At 34.6% G+C, this 18,876-nt stretch overlaps 1 protein-coding gene across 1 annotated transcript in view; it reads right to left on the bottom strand.

Moving 5' to 3' along the window:
- Positions 1–18,638, bottom strand: part of Gprk2 (G protein-coupled receptor kinase 2) — a 101,219-nt gene extending 82,581 nt beyond the window's left edge. The window contains exon 1 of the mRNA XM_069823237.1: positions 18,457–18,638. The gene's annotated coding sequence lies outside the window, so the exon portion shown is untranslated. The remainder of the gene's footprint in view (positions 1–18,456) is intronic.
- Positions 18,639–18,876: the final 238 nt, after the last annotated feature.

Raw genomic sequence — 18,876 nt, 5'->3', positions numbered from 1 at the left:
ATAATACAATTTTACCCGCGATACGGTTATCCAAAAAAGCTAGATTTAGCGGGAAAACCGCTGAACTGGCAACACTGGAAGTTACGGTATCCTAGATTTTATTGAGATAGATCTAACGCCTCGTGCTTTATTCAGGACGGGTTGATGAGATTTATCTATACTAATAATAAATCTGTAGCCGAAATTTTTCTGGTAATTTTCGATTTTCCAAAAATAATTGGTCCTAACATATATAATTAACCACCCTGAAACCGAAAATCGCTTTTTTGAAATTTTTGTTTGTATGTCTGTCTGTCTGTATGTTTGTTACCTTTTCACGCGATAATGGCTGAACGGATTTCGATGAAAATTGGAATATAAATTAAGTTCGTTGTAACTTAGATTTTAGGCTATATGGCATTCAAAATACGTTATTTAAAAGGGGGATTATAAAGGGGCATGAATTAAATAAATCGAAATATCTCGTTTATTATTGATTTTTGTGAAAAATGTTACATAACAAAACTTTATTTAAAAATAATTTGCGATAAGTTTTATTCCTTGAAAAATTTTGATAGGACTGATATTTAATGAGATAAATGAGTTTTAAAATTAAAGTAACTGCCATCTAAGGCCGTGTAATGAATTAAAAAACAAATGACTTCGTCTATAAGGGGCCTTGGACAGCAACAATCGAAAGCTATGAAAGATAGCCTACAGGGAATTTTTCTGTGTTTGTATGAAAATTAACCGGAAGCTAAATTAACCGATTTGTATAATTAATTATTATTTCACCATTGGAAAGTGTAGTTTCTCTAGATGGACATAATGCTATAATGTTATTACAGTAACTTCTGATATAATATAATATAATATAATATAATATAATATAATATAATATAATATAATATAATATAATATAATATAATATAATATAATATAATATAATATAATATAATATAATATAATATAATATAATATAATATAATATAATATAATATAATATAATATAATATACCGGTAATTTAAGATATTTGAAGGGTTCACAACCATAGTGGGCCAAGCGCCATTTACTGAATACGTAGAAAACAAGGGTTAAAATTTATTACCATAATTCAATGGAACCATATAGCAAGTAAAATAAAATATACACATTACATCTAAATGATGTCAATCTTCATTAAACTATGGTTGCATGTAATAAAAATTAAGAAACAGGTTAAAGGAATTGTCATTGCACCAAATGAGTGTCTCTGGACCAAAATGATCGCATTTTAATTATTTGGATGCAATTTAAATTAAGTAACATATTAAACGTTTTATCCTTCTATCAAACACGAATGTTCCCTGGATCAAACGTCCTATTTTAATTATGTAATTACTTTATATTTATTTCTAACGGGTGCAGCGGAGCGCACGGGTACGGCTAGTAGATAAATAAATAGCTCGAAAGGAAGAAGAATAAGTTTTCAGCTGCAAGTGAGGCGCATCCACGTCAGTAGCATTTTTAAGTTCCTGCCCTGTTCGTACAAAGTTGTTTTTTTTTTGTAAAGAATTTCAGACGTGTGGTCCTAATGGCCTATTGTGCGTCCTATATATATATATATATATATATATATATATATATATATATATGTAATATTTATTTGTCAGCCAACTTTACAATTCTTAGTTGTGGTTGACCTTTACATTTCTGCTTTTCGATCCACCATCCCTTTAATATACACCACCCTTTTATGTTAATATACATGGTGAGTCAGGAGGAAAGGTACATGGTGTAAGGGATGATAATATTGATGATTCTGAACAAAAAAGTTTATAGAATAATAGATGGATTTATTGAGCAATATTATACATACAGATGTACTATATTATCAGAATTTTCTCTTAAATCAAATGCACGGATCTTCTGACCGTACATGCTGTGTAAAAATAAGTCCTACTTTTTAGGTTTCAGCCCCTCACCTATGATTAGAGCCAACCACTCTCCAAAAGAACACAGATTAAAATGAAAATGGCACAAACAAAACACGTTATATAAAAAGTTTATATAAACATATTCCCTGTTCTTAACAGTATCTGACATACAGCTGTTTGAAAATCACGGGCGTCAGTCTCATGTCCTTAATTAACATTCACATGCGGACGCAACCAAAACGACATTAGGTTGTAGTATTGCCTTTATTGGCCATTTCAATGCGCAATGGGCGTTGGATCGGTCGAGGTGGAGTCGTTTCTTGGCCATCGAGGTCACCTGACCTTACTCTATTGGATTACTGTGTGTGTGGGGGGGGGGGAGTTGGTTTAAGAGCGAAGTCTACAAGCGCAAAGTGGAAACAAGGGAGGAACTTCTCGCTCGCACTTTACATGCTCGTGCTCAAGTAAAGGAATGCCCGAATCAGCTCAGATCAGCAACACAGCAACTGTCTACAAGAGCTGCAAAGTGCATTGAAGTTGACGGTGGACTCTTTGAACATGTTGTGTGAAGAAAAATACACAATTAAACAGAACATAAGGTAACCATCTTTTAATTTACTATCATATGCACTTTTCCCTTCCTCATTGTTTCGATTAGTTTTCTTCGAAACCGTTAAGGTCAGGGATGTTCATATAAAGTTTTTTGTTCAAAATCATCAATATTATCATCCCTCAAACCATGTACCTTTCCTCTTGACTCACCCTGCATTCATTTGCCAAGTATTTCCTGATTACTTTATATTTTTCTGCTTTAATTGAATAGCCATCTATTCTTCTCTATCTATCTTCTTCTATTTTCTCTGTTACTTAGACTGTCTCCCTTCCATTTCTCGCTTTCCTATTAAATATTACATACTTCTTTCCTTAATTATTTATATTATCTATTTATTTTTATTCTCTATTCTCAAATCTACCTGCTCGTAATCATTTTTTCCAGCTATTTTCTCCAAATTATTTGTCTACATTTACATTTTCTCTATTTTACAACACTTATATCACTTATTATTTTCCTACTATTCTATCCTCTATTTACTTAGGTACTTAACTCTTCACTTCGCTTCACTCCTAAATTCCTTCTTTTATTGCCTCTTTCCGTAAATTTATATCTATACTACTTCTACAGTTATAGTAGGCCTACCCCTGATGCTGCTCTCAGCCCACAACATTGAAACACATGAAATATCTAAGGGTGCTATTCATAGACATTTCGCAGCACGCGCTACGAGCGTACTAAGCTAGCCTCGGCTATCCACTGGTTACTTGTACAGAATTCAAATCATATCCTATCGCTAACACTGGTTTATGAATACGAAAAACGCTGATCATCCACCGAAAGCCCGCGCTAAAAATGTCTATGAATACGGCCCTAATTCACTTAATTACGCTTCCAATTTCTCTCTCTTTCACTTCTCATTTCTTCAAATGTTTCTTCACTTTAAGTCTCTTTTAATCATTGTTTGTATGTCTATCTTATTACTAACACTTGCCGCGAAACCAGGTGACCCGGGTTCGACTCCCGGTTGGGGAAACTTATCTGGTTGAGGTTTTTTTCGGGGTTTTCCCTCAACCCAATATGAGCAAATGCTGGGTAAATATCGGTGCTGGACTCCGAACTCATTTCATCGGCATTATGACTTTCATCTCATTCAGACGCTAAATAACCTAAGATGTTGATAAAGCGTCGTAAAATAACCTACTAAAAAAACTAATACTTAGGAAAACCACGGAAAAACCACAGGCAGGATGAGACTTACTCGAAGCAAAACGATCGCACCCGATGATCCCTAAAGCGAAGAGCCCGCTTGTTACGAAAAGACGGTATTGTGTACATCTTTCCGATTTTCTTTGAGCTTCTGAATATTGGTTACTTCTATTTAAAATGAATATAAAGTACTTACAGATATCTAAGACTTCACAGACTAACTCCCAGGCGACAGAAAAACTCCCTATTCTTGGTTCGTAGTGATTCGTTTGAGAGTATAAGAAATGTCTTTCTCTTAACTAACTCTCGAAAGCGATTCACAGGGACCACCTGCCAAACACGTCAATATTTTACAGTTGTCATAATAATAGGTTGTTCCTTATTTGGAATATTTAACAGATCCGCTGTCACTTTGCTTTCAATGGGCTAAGTTGCTTAGTCAAACGTCGTAAACAGCAGTCAGAATACAAGTATTGAATTAGGGGTGAAGAAGAAACGTGATAGTTTTCTTAACTAGACTTGGATGTAAATGCTTTACTGTTTCAATTGCCAGAATATTATTTTCGAGTTTCGCTTCATTAACATCGTTCAGTAGAACTTTTCAATTTACATTTTACGCATTTAGTATCAATTCACTTATTATCGAGATACTGTGCGTTACGAATTGTATTTGATTACTGTAATCACGAACTGTAATAAAAACAATTAAAATACATCTTTAACATCAAATTACATCTTCGTCGCTTTTGCAGTTGAGACCTTTGGTCCGCGGTGTAGAGACGCTAAAGATCTACTCACCCAAATTGGTACACGCCTACTGTCCCGTACCGGCGATCCTAGATGTATCAATTTCCTTCGTCAAAGCATTGGAATAGCGGTTCAGCGAGGGAATGCTGCCTCCATCCTGGGATCATTTCCTAACTCTATTTCGTTGGAAGAGATCTTTCTCATTTAATGTGTAGCCTACCATTAAAATACATTTACCGTACTGTCTCTTTTTACACCTCACTCTAATACCATGTTTAGGCTATTGTGTAAAGCAATGGTGGACATTCCTGCGGCATTGCCGCAGTGATGTCAGACCTCAGCGAAGCATCAAACTTACCCCTACCTTCCCCTTTCCCCACTCCATGAAAATACTGCGCGTGTACGTGGCGGATTATACTGGACTGCTGTACTTCGGAGCTTCATTAGTGATAAAATGTCTTTCGCAGAATCATATGAATCGAGAGGATATCACACTTAGGCGGTTCTTTCATTTCTCATGTTTAGGATTAGTTACAAATATTCAGGACGCGAACTTAACTATGTACATTCTTAAAATAGATCACCTGTTATACGAGTTCAAAGAACACAGATTCAGTGATTTTCAAAGAATGAAGAAAGATTTCAAAATTTTTGCCACTCCTTTTCATGTTTAAATTGAAAATGTTATCTCAGAATTGCAGTTAGAGGTACTGGATTTGCACAATGATGGCTTCTTGAAAGCAGAATGCGAAGGTCTACTGGGGGCTAAAATTTTTTAAAAGATGTCCAGTACTACATATCCACTGCTTAGACAGTTTGCTTAAAAAGTAATGAGTATCGTCATTTCCCATAAATATGGTCTTGGAACATAACTATTGTCCACGATACAACTATTCAAATTTTGTACTCCATAACGTAGTACCTCGTTTATCTATATTCTTGCTGTACCTTAGTTTGAATTCAAGTCATTGCAGCTATCTACGAACGGTCTATGTTACTTCTACAATGATCTTTGAATGGTTGTATCGTGGACCATAGTTGTATTCCAGGACCATAGTTATGGGAAATGACGGTATGTATTCATCAACCTACCAGTGCGAACGGCTGTTTTATAAAATGAAATTTATTAAGTCCAGCCACAGATCCCGCTGAAGCGATGCTCATCTCCTTGCGCAACTGAAAATAGCATGCGCAGATATAAATCCCAATTTCGAAGAAATTGCTTTGAAAATGATTAATTAAATATCACCTGAATGGACTATTCTAATTACATATGGTAGGTAGGAGTGTAGTGGCGCAACTGTATGTAAATCCGTCACTGCACTGTAGAGTGCAACCCCTCCCACAGTATGTAGTTGCCATTTAAATCCTGTCTTGTGGGTTGCGTTCATTTTGCCCACCACTAGTGTAAAGTTACAGAAGTAGACCAGATTCAAGCAGCGTCGTGATTAAATTTGTGATGGACAAAGCAGACTTGCGGAGGGTTTTTCTTGGGGGTACTTCCATTTCCTTCTAACATTCACCAACAGTTTCCAAATTCCTCTTATTTCATTTATCATCTGCAATATTATAAACAGGCTGGGTGAAGTTTTTGAAGTAGTACGGGTTTCGGTGATGATTAGAGACAGTCAAAATTCTTGAATAAAAGGGGCTAACATTCTTGGTTAAAAAAGGATAGAAATTCTTGAGTGCAAACGAAAATTTCTTGAGTAAACCTAAAATTTTCACCTTGTTTTATTAAATTAATATGTTGCTTAAGATAATTGACAATTATAATTATATAATCAAAGTTTTACGTTGACAACAATTCTAAGATACTTAACATTATTTAACATTCAAATTTGTACGCAGACAACAGTTCTAAGTTTCTCATTGTAAGGTTTCTTCTTCTATTTGTTAGCACACACGAGAACTGTGAGAAAAAAGTTCACAGTCAACATTAGAAACTGGAACCCATATAGCTTGGAGTGCTCCGTCCACAAAATCACTGTGGTCTTCACATAACGATAGCAAACCTTCTCGCACTGAAAGTCCAGGACTATTTTAACTATGTGCATTTTTCAAACAGAACTTCTAAAATTTCCAAATTTAGATAACGTATTTATTAAATGCTGAAAAATTGCTTCTTTTCGCGAATAACGACAGAAAATATGCTAAATTCGCGATTCATAGGATTTTTACGATTTTTCGCGAGTGTTTCGCGAGTTGAAACATGTAATTATGTGATATTTTTTGTGTGAACCATGTTTTAAACTATGTTTATTTGGTTTTTAGGTTTTTCGCGATTTCGCGAGTCACGAATTTTGACTCTCTAATGATGATAAAGGAAGGACTTAGGGATCCGGGCCTTGAGGCTTACCACAGGCTATTCATTTGAGCATGGAACCTGGGCTCTGTCAGGGCTGTCAGGATGACCTACCTGTCGGCGTCGGATTCACGAATGTCGCCCGGGTCACGTGCTGTCTTGGACAATGATCGCACATAGTAGGACGTACAATGTTCTAAAGTAACCGTAAATGTAAATGTAAAAACTCTTTTCGTGTTCAGTCCTCGAAGACTCAAACCAGACCTAAAATACGGTATTTGCGTGAAAGACTTCTACCAATTGAGGTACTGAAATCAAAAACGGGATTAGTCACGCAGAGGTCATTTTTAGAAAAACACAAAAACCTTCACAGACTGCATTTCCTTTGCTTTAACCCCTTGTTTTTGGTATTGTTACTTTGCATTTGGTCAAATCTACTTGTCCCACAAGGAGTTATTATTATTTTTTTTTAACATTTAGGAAATAGATTTGAAAACTGCTGAAATGTCCCTTTTGATCTAAAGGAAGACATTTTCATTATATATATATATATATATATATATATATATATATATATTTTGGTATTATTTTACTACTGTTATATGAAGGGTTCAGAGCCATAGTGGGCCAAGCGCCATTTATTAAAAACGGAGAAAACAAGGATTAAAGTTAAGTGAATGCCATAGTTTAATGAAGATTAATATATCATTTAGTTTTAATGTGTATACTTTATATTACTTGCCATATGTTTCCATTGAATTATGGTAATAACTTCATTTCAACCCTTGTTTTCTACGGTTTTAGTAAATGGCGCTTGGCCCACTATGGTTCTAAACCCTTCATATAAACATTAAAGAACAAAATTATATTTATAAACTAGTTGACACCTCAGCAAAACACTATCCAATTCGGTCACCTTCATTGTCTCACAACTCACTCCCAGAATCTTGGCATGCTGGGTCATTTTGTTTAACACTGTATCTCGAAGTGCATGAAACATTTTGTTAGAAGAGGACTAACCATTTGACAAGCCCCGTTTTTCAACTTAACGTTAGAATTCTACAATGTTACACGCAAGTGACAACTTCCATTTCTACATTAAACGATGAAGGGTAGCTTATATAATATGAAAGCACCCTTAACTCGAATACGATACCCCAAAATTGATGAAAAGTCCCATTTTTTATCTCAGCTGCTCAATTATCTGAGGCTATAGTCAAGTATTATGTCTGGTAATATTAGAACCATAAAGCATGCGAAAATGAATGTCAGTATACTGAACAGGACGAAGATAATGCTGTAGCCATTAACTGCAGTTTAAGCATTGACAAGGATACTACGGAATAATAATAATAATACATAGGTTGGATAAAAAGTAATGGCAACACTGCTGTCACGTGACGATGGTGCGTTCGAGAGTTGCCAGCTGTGCGGACATGAACAAGGACTGTTAGATGAGTTAGTGCAGCCAGCTGCGACAGTACTCTGTCAATCTACTGCAATGTGTAGAACGTTGACTTTCATAGGGATAGTGCGAGCGCCCTAAGACCACGTTTACAAAACTAGAGCAAGTTCCTGGATCAAAATTGAAGTGACACGAGGTCGTAGTGCACAAGAATGTTTTCAGGGACTGCATGAAGCATATGCCGATGCAGCGTTGCCATATCGCACAGTGGCACGATGGGTTAAAGCGTTCCGGGAAGACAAGAATGTGAAAGTGATGTTCATTGTGGCATATGACATTGATGGGGTAATACTGCACCACGCTGTACCTCCAAGGCAGACGGAAAACGCGGACTACTGGAACATCCACCGTACTCACCCGATATGATCCATGCGATTACGATCTTTTCGCCAAAGTGAAAGGACCACTGCGAGGGACCCGGTACAATACCAGAGATGAACTTATCCGTGCTATAGGGCGGTCAATATGGAACATCAACAAAGATGGACGCGCTGATGAGGTACGACGCCTTCCAAACATTTGGCAAAAGGTAATAAATAAGGGGGGCGACTATATAAAAGATACGTAAATGTTGTATCCCGGTGAATAAAGCCATGTCAGAAATATCGAACTGTTGCCATTACTTTTTATCCAACCTTAGTAATAAAATAATAATAATAATAATAATAATAATAATAATAACAACAACAAATCTCGGTCCTGAAGAATAGCTTTTTGGTAATGGGTCCAACACGTGGATTTCCTTCATCTTTCTTTTCCTGAGAAAGGAACCGATACACAGGTTAGAAACTTTAGAAATTTCTTCATCTGTAACAAAGTGAAAACCCTAAAACTTTGCACTGAATTAGATTCTCTTTTTTATCTGGAATCGAATACGTTTCTGCTTAATTTATTTTAATATAGGTGTAGCAAATTCAGAAACAACTCAAAAAACGAAAAAATTAGATATTGTATTTCATTACAGGTATGGTGTACGTGTGGGCTTACAGTTACGTTAAACTCAAGATTGTGGGTTTGAATCACGCCCATGTTATGAATTTTTCCTCATTGTCTACGTCATATCTTGTGTTGTTAGGTGGAAGGGAATGCCAACGCTTGTAAAGAGAAGAGGTTAAACACTGACAATGCCTGGCAGCAATTCATGTTCAGCGGGCCCTTTCTCCAATTAAGATTCGTGACAGGTGGGACGTTATTTATTGAACCACCCTTCTCAATTACAGAGTCTGACACAGACGATGGTGTAGGGATAATGAATCAATGATCCAGTAACAATAGCGAAGTCAATCGAAGAACTAGATAAAGAAATCCGTGTCACGAAGATGACACACTTTTAATTTTACGTATCAGCCCTACGCGTTTCGCAGCAATTTATTCTTTACCATGTTACCAGTAATGCTTTTATTTGTAGCTTTTTTCTTGAACTGTCTACAAGACATAAAGGAATTAAATTTTTTGATTATGTATTCAAATAAGAAGAGAACACATTAATCTCAGCGCACGAAGTAGAGCTGTTACAATCACAAAAATTAAGACCTTCAATTTTAGATAAGTTATTGTAGGTTCAGTAAGGTAGGCGCATACAAATATAGCAAAGCTGCGTTTGTCAAAAGTGCTTTTGCTTCAAGCAAAATCAAGTTAAACTAAAGAATGGATATGGAGCCATTGAACCGTGTCGTTACGATGACAACCAAATACACAATGACGCCAACATGACGGAACATTATACGTGTCCCTTATAGGATAATATTTCTGATTTCGGAATTGGCAAACTTCGCCAAAGCCGTAAATAATTATGGCCACTGCGAATATTTTCGGAAAATACGAGTTAGTCTATTTTTCCTAGACCAACATACAATTCCAAAGCGGCCATAATTATTTACCTCTTTGGCAAAGATTTTCTCAAAATTTGTCTTCGTCAATTTCAGCAATATTCCCTGGCCCACATCATAGTTTTCTTTATGCTTGACCATGCCGAAATGTAGTATACACCTGGAAGCAGTCCTTTAATGCATGTCATTAAAGTACACCTACTCATTAAAGTACAGGTGTTCAGCCAATCACAACTCAGCTTACAGGTGTTCAGCCAATGGCAAGTCAGCTTTGTACCGTTATAAAACCGCAAGTATCGATTATTATCGGATATGCAATCGAAAGAGAATTAGCGAAAAGTCATGGAGGCTGGAAATCCAATACTGTCGCAGAAGGTTATGTTCTGTTACTATAATAATTAGCGTTAATTGTAAATAATATTCAAATAAATTCAATTTGTCATCTCGTTTTTCAATGTCGATTTCAATAATCAAGGTTATATCAAGTTTAACGGGATTACATCAAGGTCAATGACATTATTGTTCCTCGGAAAAAATCAATACTTTCGCGTCTGCGCACATCTCACAATTCACGACCTAGAACAAGGTCACTTCCGATCTTGTCAGATACAAATAAAATGTATACATCTGAATAGTTTCAAGTTAGAAATATGGTCGAGAATAAAAAGTCGTATGAAACTTGCGTATAAGGTAATTAAGATGCTCGTATGAAATTATGAAACTCGCTTGCGCTCGTTTCATAAACATCCATACTTGCGTCTTAATTACTATCATTATAGGCTCGTTGCATAATGTACTATTATTTCACTCTGATATGTGATAACATAGTCTATTACAACATCTTTCAGAATCTGTATTTTATTTTAATGTGTTCAAGCAACTGTCACTATACTTGATAAATCTTGCACTTGACTTACTGCAGTTTATAATTCTTAAAGAATACAGTAATAAGAAACTTAACTAGCAACATTTCGCTTTTCTTTAATTTCACATGGTTCGGCACGGCCCGGTTACTAGTAGGCAACATAGTCGGTGCTGCTGTACCACATGTATTCTTCAGTTGTTTTCAAAATAATTCTTGCAATATCGTGCTTTTTTTAATCACAAAGAAATCATACAAGGATGCAGAAAACAAGCGTCTTAGGGTGCATCCAATTAATGGGAAAAGGAAAATACATTGCACAATTAGGAATTGCGATTGGATGAAAGAAATACGGAAATTTCACAAGATAATTTCTGGACAATTTTGATTTTATTGTAAATATGGTCAGTGACAAAATAAAAATACGCCAACTACAGAAAAGCATCATACCAGCACATTGAATAAACAAGTAATAAAATACAAAGCCGGTTTCTGTTATTAACAGGATAAAATTAGATTTGTTGTATCTATAAGTATTTCTAAATTGGTTCAAACCACCAAATAATCATAAGCACAATAATGTGTTAATGTGTGTGTGTGGACAGGAACTGACACATTAAAAACCATGCGTATAACAAAATGCTTTAGTATAGAATAATGGTGTGGCTATAATTTGATGAGGAAAATTCGTTTTGCTTAATCATTGTCATCATCTTCTATCTTCACCATGCAATTTGTAGCTAAGCAGAGGGAACAAGAATTTCCGGTAACAACGAGATAATACATGTTGAACAGCAGCGCCGACTATATTCGCCACTAGTGACTGAGTCGTACCAAGCCATGTTTTTTTTTTTTTTTTTTGGTAGTTTATTTTACGGCGCTTTATGAACAGCTTAGTTTATTTAGCGTCTGAATGAGATTAAGGTGATAATGCCGGAGAAATGAGTCCGGGGTCCAGCACCGATAGTTTGGGTTGAGAGAAAACCCTGGAAAAAATCTCAACCAGGTAACTTACCCCGATCGGGAATCAAACCCGGGTCACCTGGTTTCGCGGCCAGATGCGCTAACCGTTACTCCACAGGTGTGCACCCAAGCTATGTCAAATAAAAGAGAAGCGACAGGTCACTAGTAAAATTCATGACTGTATTATTAAATTTAAGAATTGACTATTGTAGTCAAGTGCAAGGGTTAACGAATATAGTGACAGTTTTGGAATGCACTAAAAGAAAATTCATGTTCTCAAAGATATTATAACAAGTTATAAATTAGTTGACATCTATGAAGAAAAACTTGGAAACAAAAATATTATGACATTTACTTGTGTCACTTTTGCTTGAAGCACTTGCCACTAATCTATCTCCTTATGAAATCCTATCTCACATAATCAATGACAGTAGGACTATTATTCACTAATCTATTCCCTCATAAAACCCTTCCTAACACTGCCACTTACAATGAGGTTACTTCTTCCTAATCTACCGTTATTTCCTCATTAAATTCTACCTAATCTCATCAATGACAGTGCGTCTAATCGACACTAATTTATCTCATTAAATCCTATATAATCTTAATACTGGCAGTGGGACTACTTGTCACTAATCTATCTCCTCATCAAACACTAACTTAACTTTGTTGCTCACAATGATGCTAGTTCTCTATAAGTTTGAGAATGAGGGAGGAAGAGAGAAAGAAACAAATTTCTCCTGATAAGGAAAGTACAGGTAAACGTCATGTTCATATGTTGGCGATGTTGTGCACTTGGTAATCATCGTAACCTCTCAACTGAAAGTTTCCACATCTATTCTGCAGTTTAGCGGAATTTCCTTCACTGCAAAAAAATTTCTCTTTTCCTCAAACATTGATTATCTCAGTCAAGGCTGTTAACTCTTCTCCCACTGCATCGTTTTATGAAAATTAAGAATATTCATAGCTACTTTCACACATTATTACTACTGTACATCTTATTGAATAGGTAGGTTATTTCTATTAGACTATCATGTATCAGTCTTTTGCTTCCATACAGTAAGAAAGGAGACAGTATTACTTATGGTGGCAGAAAATTTGTTTTTTGAGTAGAATTTGTGCTTGAAAGTAACATATTTCTATGATGAGCATTGAAATAGAAAGAGAATTTCCTAGTCTAGGAATATAACAAATTGCACACTGATTGGGCCAATTTGTCCTAATGTTCTGAGGTTTATAAACCGAGAAGTGACTCCCTAACCTTCAAGTAAGCAGGGTACAAAGTCTACGTAGATACAACGCACAACAAAAGGAGACAATGAATTCACCCACCCATACAGAAGATAAATAATTTTCTACCCCTCTTCTGAGGCTCGAACCCTGATTCCATTAGGTTTGCAACCAGAAAATAAATTGCTTGAATCATAAGGATGACTGATTATGGTTTCTATACTAGAGAAGTAAACTAGGACGATCTAGTTTGACATGTAAGAGACGTGAATGACATCTCGGAAACAATTTTATTCCAAACAGATTTTCCAGACAAGCAACTACTCAGTGGCATAGACTTCACATGTCCTCAGTCTTTTCAGACGACTGAAAGGATTTCGATTAATGGTCTGTGACAGCTGAATGCTGGTACAAGATCTCCGTCGCCATGGAGTAGTTTGTTGCAGTCGCAGTGTCGAAACAAGAAATGTAATACAGCATTTGACGCAACAACAAACACGATTGTAATCCAGGCTTTTTTCTGGCCATTTCTTTTGAGACCGATGAATTATAATTAAGGGAGATAAAAATGTAAATGCATATACTCCATACTATTATCAATAGGAGCAGTGACAAGTAATAGAGATTGTAAGAAATGTCATAAAAACGTTGATCAGTCTGCATACTGCGACATGCTTACGCTTCAAATGAGCTAATAAAGTCTTCGCTTTCTCTAATTAGTTTGAGGTTTAACCTAGTATTCATTAGTCCACTTTCATCCTATTTTCGAAAAAATGTTTCTATCAAATTAATAACAAGGTAATTAGGCCTATTTATAACCAATCTATCAACATAACTTTCAGCCTAAATCTATACTAATAATAAATCTGTAGCCGAAATTTTTCTGGTAATTTTCGATTTTCCAAAAATAATTGGTCCTAACATATATAATTAACCACCCTGAAACCGAAAATCGCTTTTTTGAAATTTTTGTTTGTATGTCTGTCTGTCTGTATGTTTGTTACCTTTTCACGCGATAATGGCTGAACCTATTTCGATGAAAATTGGAGTATAAATTAAGTTCGTTGTAACTTAGATTTTAGGCTATATGGCATTCAAAATACATTATTTAAAAGGGGGGATTATAAGGGGGTCTGAATTAAATAAATCGCAATATCTCGCTTATTATTGATTTTTATGAAAAATGTTACATAACAAAAATGTCTTTAAAAATCATTTCCGATAAGTTTTATTCTTTGAAAAATTTTGATAGGACTGATATTTAATGAGATAAATGAGTTTCAAAATTAAAATAACTGCCATCTAAGGTGGTGTAATGAAATAAACAAATGAATTCGTCTATAAGGGGCCTTGGACAACAACAATCGAAAGCTATGAATCATAGCCTACAGAGAATGTTTCTGTGTTTAATATCGGAAGCTAAATTAACCGATTTGTGTAATTAATTATTATTTCACCATTGGAAAGTGTAGTTTCTCTAGATGGACGTAATGCTATAATGTTATTACAGTAACTTCGGAGTGAATTGAGGACAGGTAAGATTAAAATAGCTTCTTATGCACAAACAACTTGATAGGCTATTCTGTGCATTCGTTTCCTGTATTTCTTAAAATAATGTTATCTCAGAGAATTAACGAACCACATGAGTGTATTGATTTAGTATGCAGTAATAATATGTTAGCTTAGCATTCCATTATTTTATAATCCAAATTTTAACTATGCTCAATTGAATCGTGTTAAAATACATAAAATACATATGCATTAAATGCAATGCAAAAAAATTGAGTAATGAGCCAAGCAGATTATGTTGCGCTGTTGTAAAATAAAATTTGTTCCTCCTGAGATTCAAGAGCCCCCATAACAAATTAAAAACTTACTTATCGGTGTACATCCGTTATCAACACATTTTTATAGAATATAATATAATATAATATAATATAATATAATATAATATAATATAATATAATATAATATAATATAATATAATATAATATAATATAATATAATATAATATAATATAATATAATATAATATAATATAATATAATATAATATAAGTTATTTAAGTTATTGAAGGGTTCAGAACCATAGTGGCCCAAGCGCCATTTCCTGAATACGTAGAAAACAAGGGTTAAAATTAAGTTATTATCATAATTCAATGGAAACATATAGCAGGTAAAATAAAGTATACACATTAAAACTAAATGACATATCAGTCTTCATTAAAGTATGGATGCAAAATGATCGCATTTTAATTATTTAAATACAATTTAAATTAAGTAACATATTAAACGATTTATCCTTCTATCAAACACGAATCTTCCCTGGATCAAATGTCCTATTTTAATTATGTAATTACTTTATATTTATTTCTAACGGGTACGGCTAGTTATCCAATAAATAAGGACAACAGACTCAACTACACAAAATTTATAGGACTTTTTATAGACTCCAGTTTAACATAGGATAAGCACATCGAATACATATGCACAAAGCTATCAAGAGTTTTATATTTGTTAAAGAAATTAACGACTTGCGTTTCCCAAAATTATTTAAACTGTACCTACTTTTCTTTTTTTCAGTCGATAATCCGATATACCCTAATTTTCTGGGGAAATGGAACCAAAATTGGAAGCGTCTTGATTTTACAAAAGAAAGCCATTAGAATTTTATGTAAATCAAACTATCTGGAACATTGTCGGCCACTTTTCAGACAATCACGGATTTTAACAATCATAAATTTGCATATATATATATATATATATATATATATATATATATATATATATATATATATATATATGATCTAGTACTTTACACTCGACAAAATATCGACAATTACTCATTAGTGGCCAATATACATGATCATGAAATTAGAAATAGTGAACAAATTAATATTCCATATTGTAGATTACACAATAGCAACACAAACTTTTTAATTATGGAGATGAAATTATATAATAAGCTCCCAAGTGAATATTATAAATTACCAATCAATAGCTGCAAAACTAGATTCTACAATTGGTTAGTAAATAATCCTTTTATTCTGTTGCTGAGTTTTTCAACACAAATCTGTATGAAATTGTATTTTAATAAACAAGTTTAATTGGAATTTAGTTAGTATTCTTTAATTTAAAAGTTTCAAATTGTTTCATGTTTTCATTGTATTATTTAAATTTTACTGTTTTTATTAGTGTTTTTTAAATGTATTTCTATGTTTTTCAATGCATTCTGACGAAGCCTAAAACTGTATGTCTAATGGTCAAATAAATTGAATTGAATTGAATTGAATCGAGTGAGACTCATTAGTGAAACACATCTGTTAGAAACACAAAATGAACTTTGCACAGATTGTATTTTCTCTTTACAACAGCTAATAAAAGAGGAAAGAATTTAATCTCCCAACATATATTTGCTTCATTGATTATATTAAAGCATTCGACATGGTTAGAGACCACTATTATGGAAAATCTTACATTCTAAAGATTTACCGGAACAATAATTAATAAGAGTCATTCAGAGTCTGTACAACGAAACTAATTTAATTGTATCAACTGGAAAAGAAAGGAGTAGAAACAAAATTACAGTGGATCAAGAAGTTGGCAAGGTTGCCCCATTTCTCCAATCTTATTTAACTTATATTTAGACCATGGCATCAGAGAATGACAAGATAATCTACCCTTTGACGAGGAGACTCACTTCACTCTTCGCGGTTGATGAAGCCATATTATCCTTTAACGAAGATAATCTTCAGACGGTTGTATATACCTTGTCGAAAATAATGAAGAAATATAACCTCCAAATCTCAAAAGAAAAAAAAAAAAAAAAAACAAAAATTATGGCGTTTTTCGGAAAGAATCAAATAAGAACGAAAATTGTGTTGGATAATTCTATTTTAGAACAAGCATTTTAAAATACCTAGGTTTTAATTTAACAATAAATAAACAAGAAGTTGTTGGTATAAAACTATCATTATTCCAAAGACTATGCGGCACAATAAAACGAATCCTCCTGAACAGCGCAAGTAAGGAAAAATTGATGAAATTCTACAACGTAATGGCGGTCCCTATGCTATTCTATGACTCTGAATGTTGGGGCTTGACAAAACAACAACAACAACAACAACAACAAAGAATTCAAACAACCGAGATGAAATTTTTGCGTCCAGTAGCAGACAGAAGACTCATAGACAAAATTTCATATGTAGTAATTAGATCAGAGTTCAGTAACATTTAATTTAAATGAAAAGATCCAAAATAATCAAGAAGAATATTTAAATCTCTTTTTAAGAATGGATAAAAATAGACTCCCATATATTGTTCTTCACTACAACCCAAGAGGTTGACGCCGAAGTAAAGGACGCCTGGAGAAACGATGAGGGAGCAACATAGATTTTAGTTTGAACTGGAATGGGCCGTATGTCCTAGAACTTAACATTCCCAACGTTTCTGAACTACATACAGTACATGTTTCACTATCAGGGCAAACAGGTATGACCAGAAAGATCGCAAAGTATGTTTGTTATATCTGGCAGAATTACCACCAATATAAATCGCATATACCTCGCAATCTTTTCCATTTCTGAAGCTTCCAATAATATTCTGTGTTGTTTTAATGTCGTATGGGCGAATCCAGAAATGCATATAGAGTATTAGTTGGGAGGCCGGAGGGCAAAAGACCTTTGGGGAGGCCGAGACGTAGATGGGAAGATAATATTAAAATGGATTTGAGGGAGGTAGGATATGATGGTAGAGACTGGATTAATCTTGCTCAGGATAGGGACCAATGGCGGGCTTATGTGAGGGCGGCAATGAATCTCCGGGTTCCTTAAAAGTAAGTAAGTAAGTTGTTTTAATGTCTATTGTTTTCATCATTGAGGTTGTTAGTATAGGGCCTATACTATAGGCCATTCGTTATCTCGTGAAATCAAATGGTTGCGTGCGCCGTAGCATATAGTAAGAACCTTATGGTGGGGGTAAGCGAGCTCGCTTTCTACGAGTGAGCGTAGAGAGGGAGAGAAGCTTCTCAGTTCACATTTTTTTCCCTTGACGCGCAGGTAAATTTCACGAGATACCGAATGGCCTGTACAGAAAATTCATCCTAAACAGATTGCGTTTGTTCAGGAAATGTTGTATCGGATAGATGATAATGAATTACTCAGTCAGTTTCCCTTTGTAATAAGCCATGTTTCGTATTCCTGAAACTGTGAAATGACATACAATTTGAGGAAATTAAAACTCACTCTTAGTTATTCAGTATGAGTAGAAATTTCGAAACTAAACGTTTTGTGTGCCCTGACTTTAGAATCCTTCACCAAGCCACTTTTTTAATTAGGACGGCACAATAACAGGAATTATTTAATTGAAGATGCTGAGAAATTATGCATTTCCTTAAATACCTCAGAGATATCATTTCCAGCAAGATGGATGACCGCCCTACTACGCCAGAGGTGTTAATGCCAAAGTTTAGGTAGTTGAGTTGGAAGATCAGGTCACATTCCGTGGCGTCCTTAGTCACCAGATAACTTCTTTGATGCTGATCTTCGGCAAAGATTTCAAGCCGCTGTCATTGGAACTGCTGCAAAACACCTGCAAGAAATCAAAATATCGAGTAGGTTTTTTAGGACTTAACATTATAAAATAAATATGCTAAGTGCCAAAAACAACTTTTGATATGTTGATGAAAAACACACTCCGAAATGCATGTTGAGATACCTACAACATCTCTTTTAACGCATGAATGAATCGCTTATAGTTGAGCTACGACAAAAACAGTTTAGTATGATATTCTCATATGGATGTTCCTCCCTTAGATTGAA

Source organism: Periplaneta americana, chromosome 4, assembly GCF_040183065.1.
Source record: "Periplaneta americana isolate PAMFEO1 chromosome 4, P.americana_PAMFEO1_priV1, whole genome shotgun sequence".
NCBI lineage: Eukaryota > Metazoa > Arthropoda > Insecta > Blattodea > Blattidae > Periplaneta > Periplaneta americana.
Note: the sequence above shows the minus strand (reverse complement) of the source record. Positions and strands in the feature narration are given on the sequence as shown.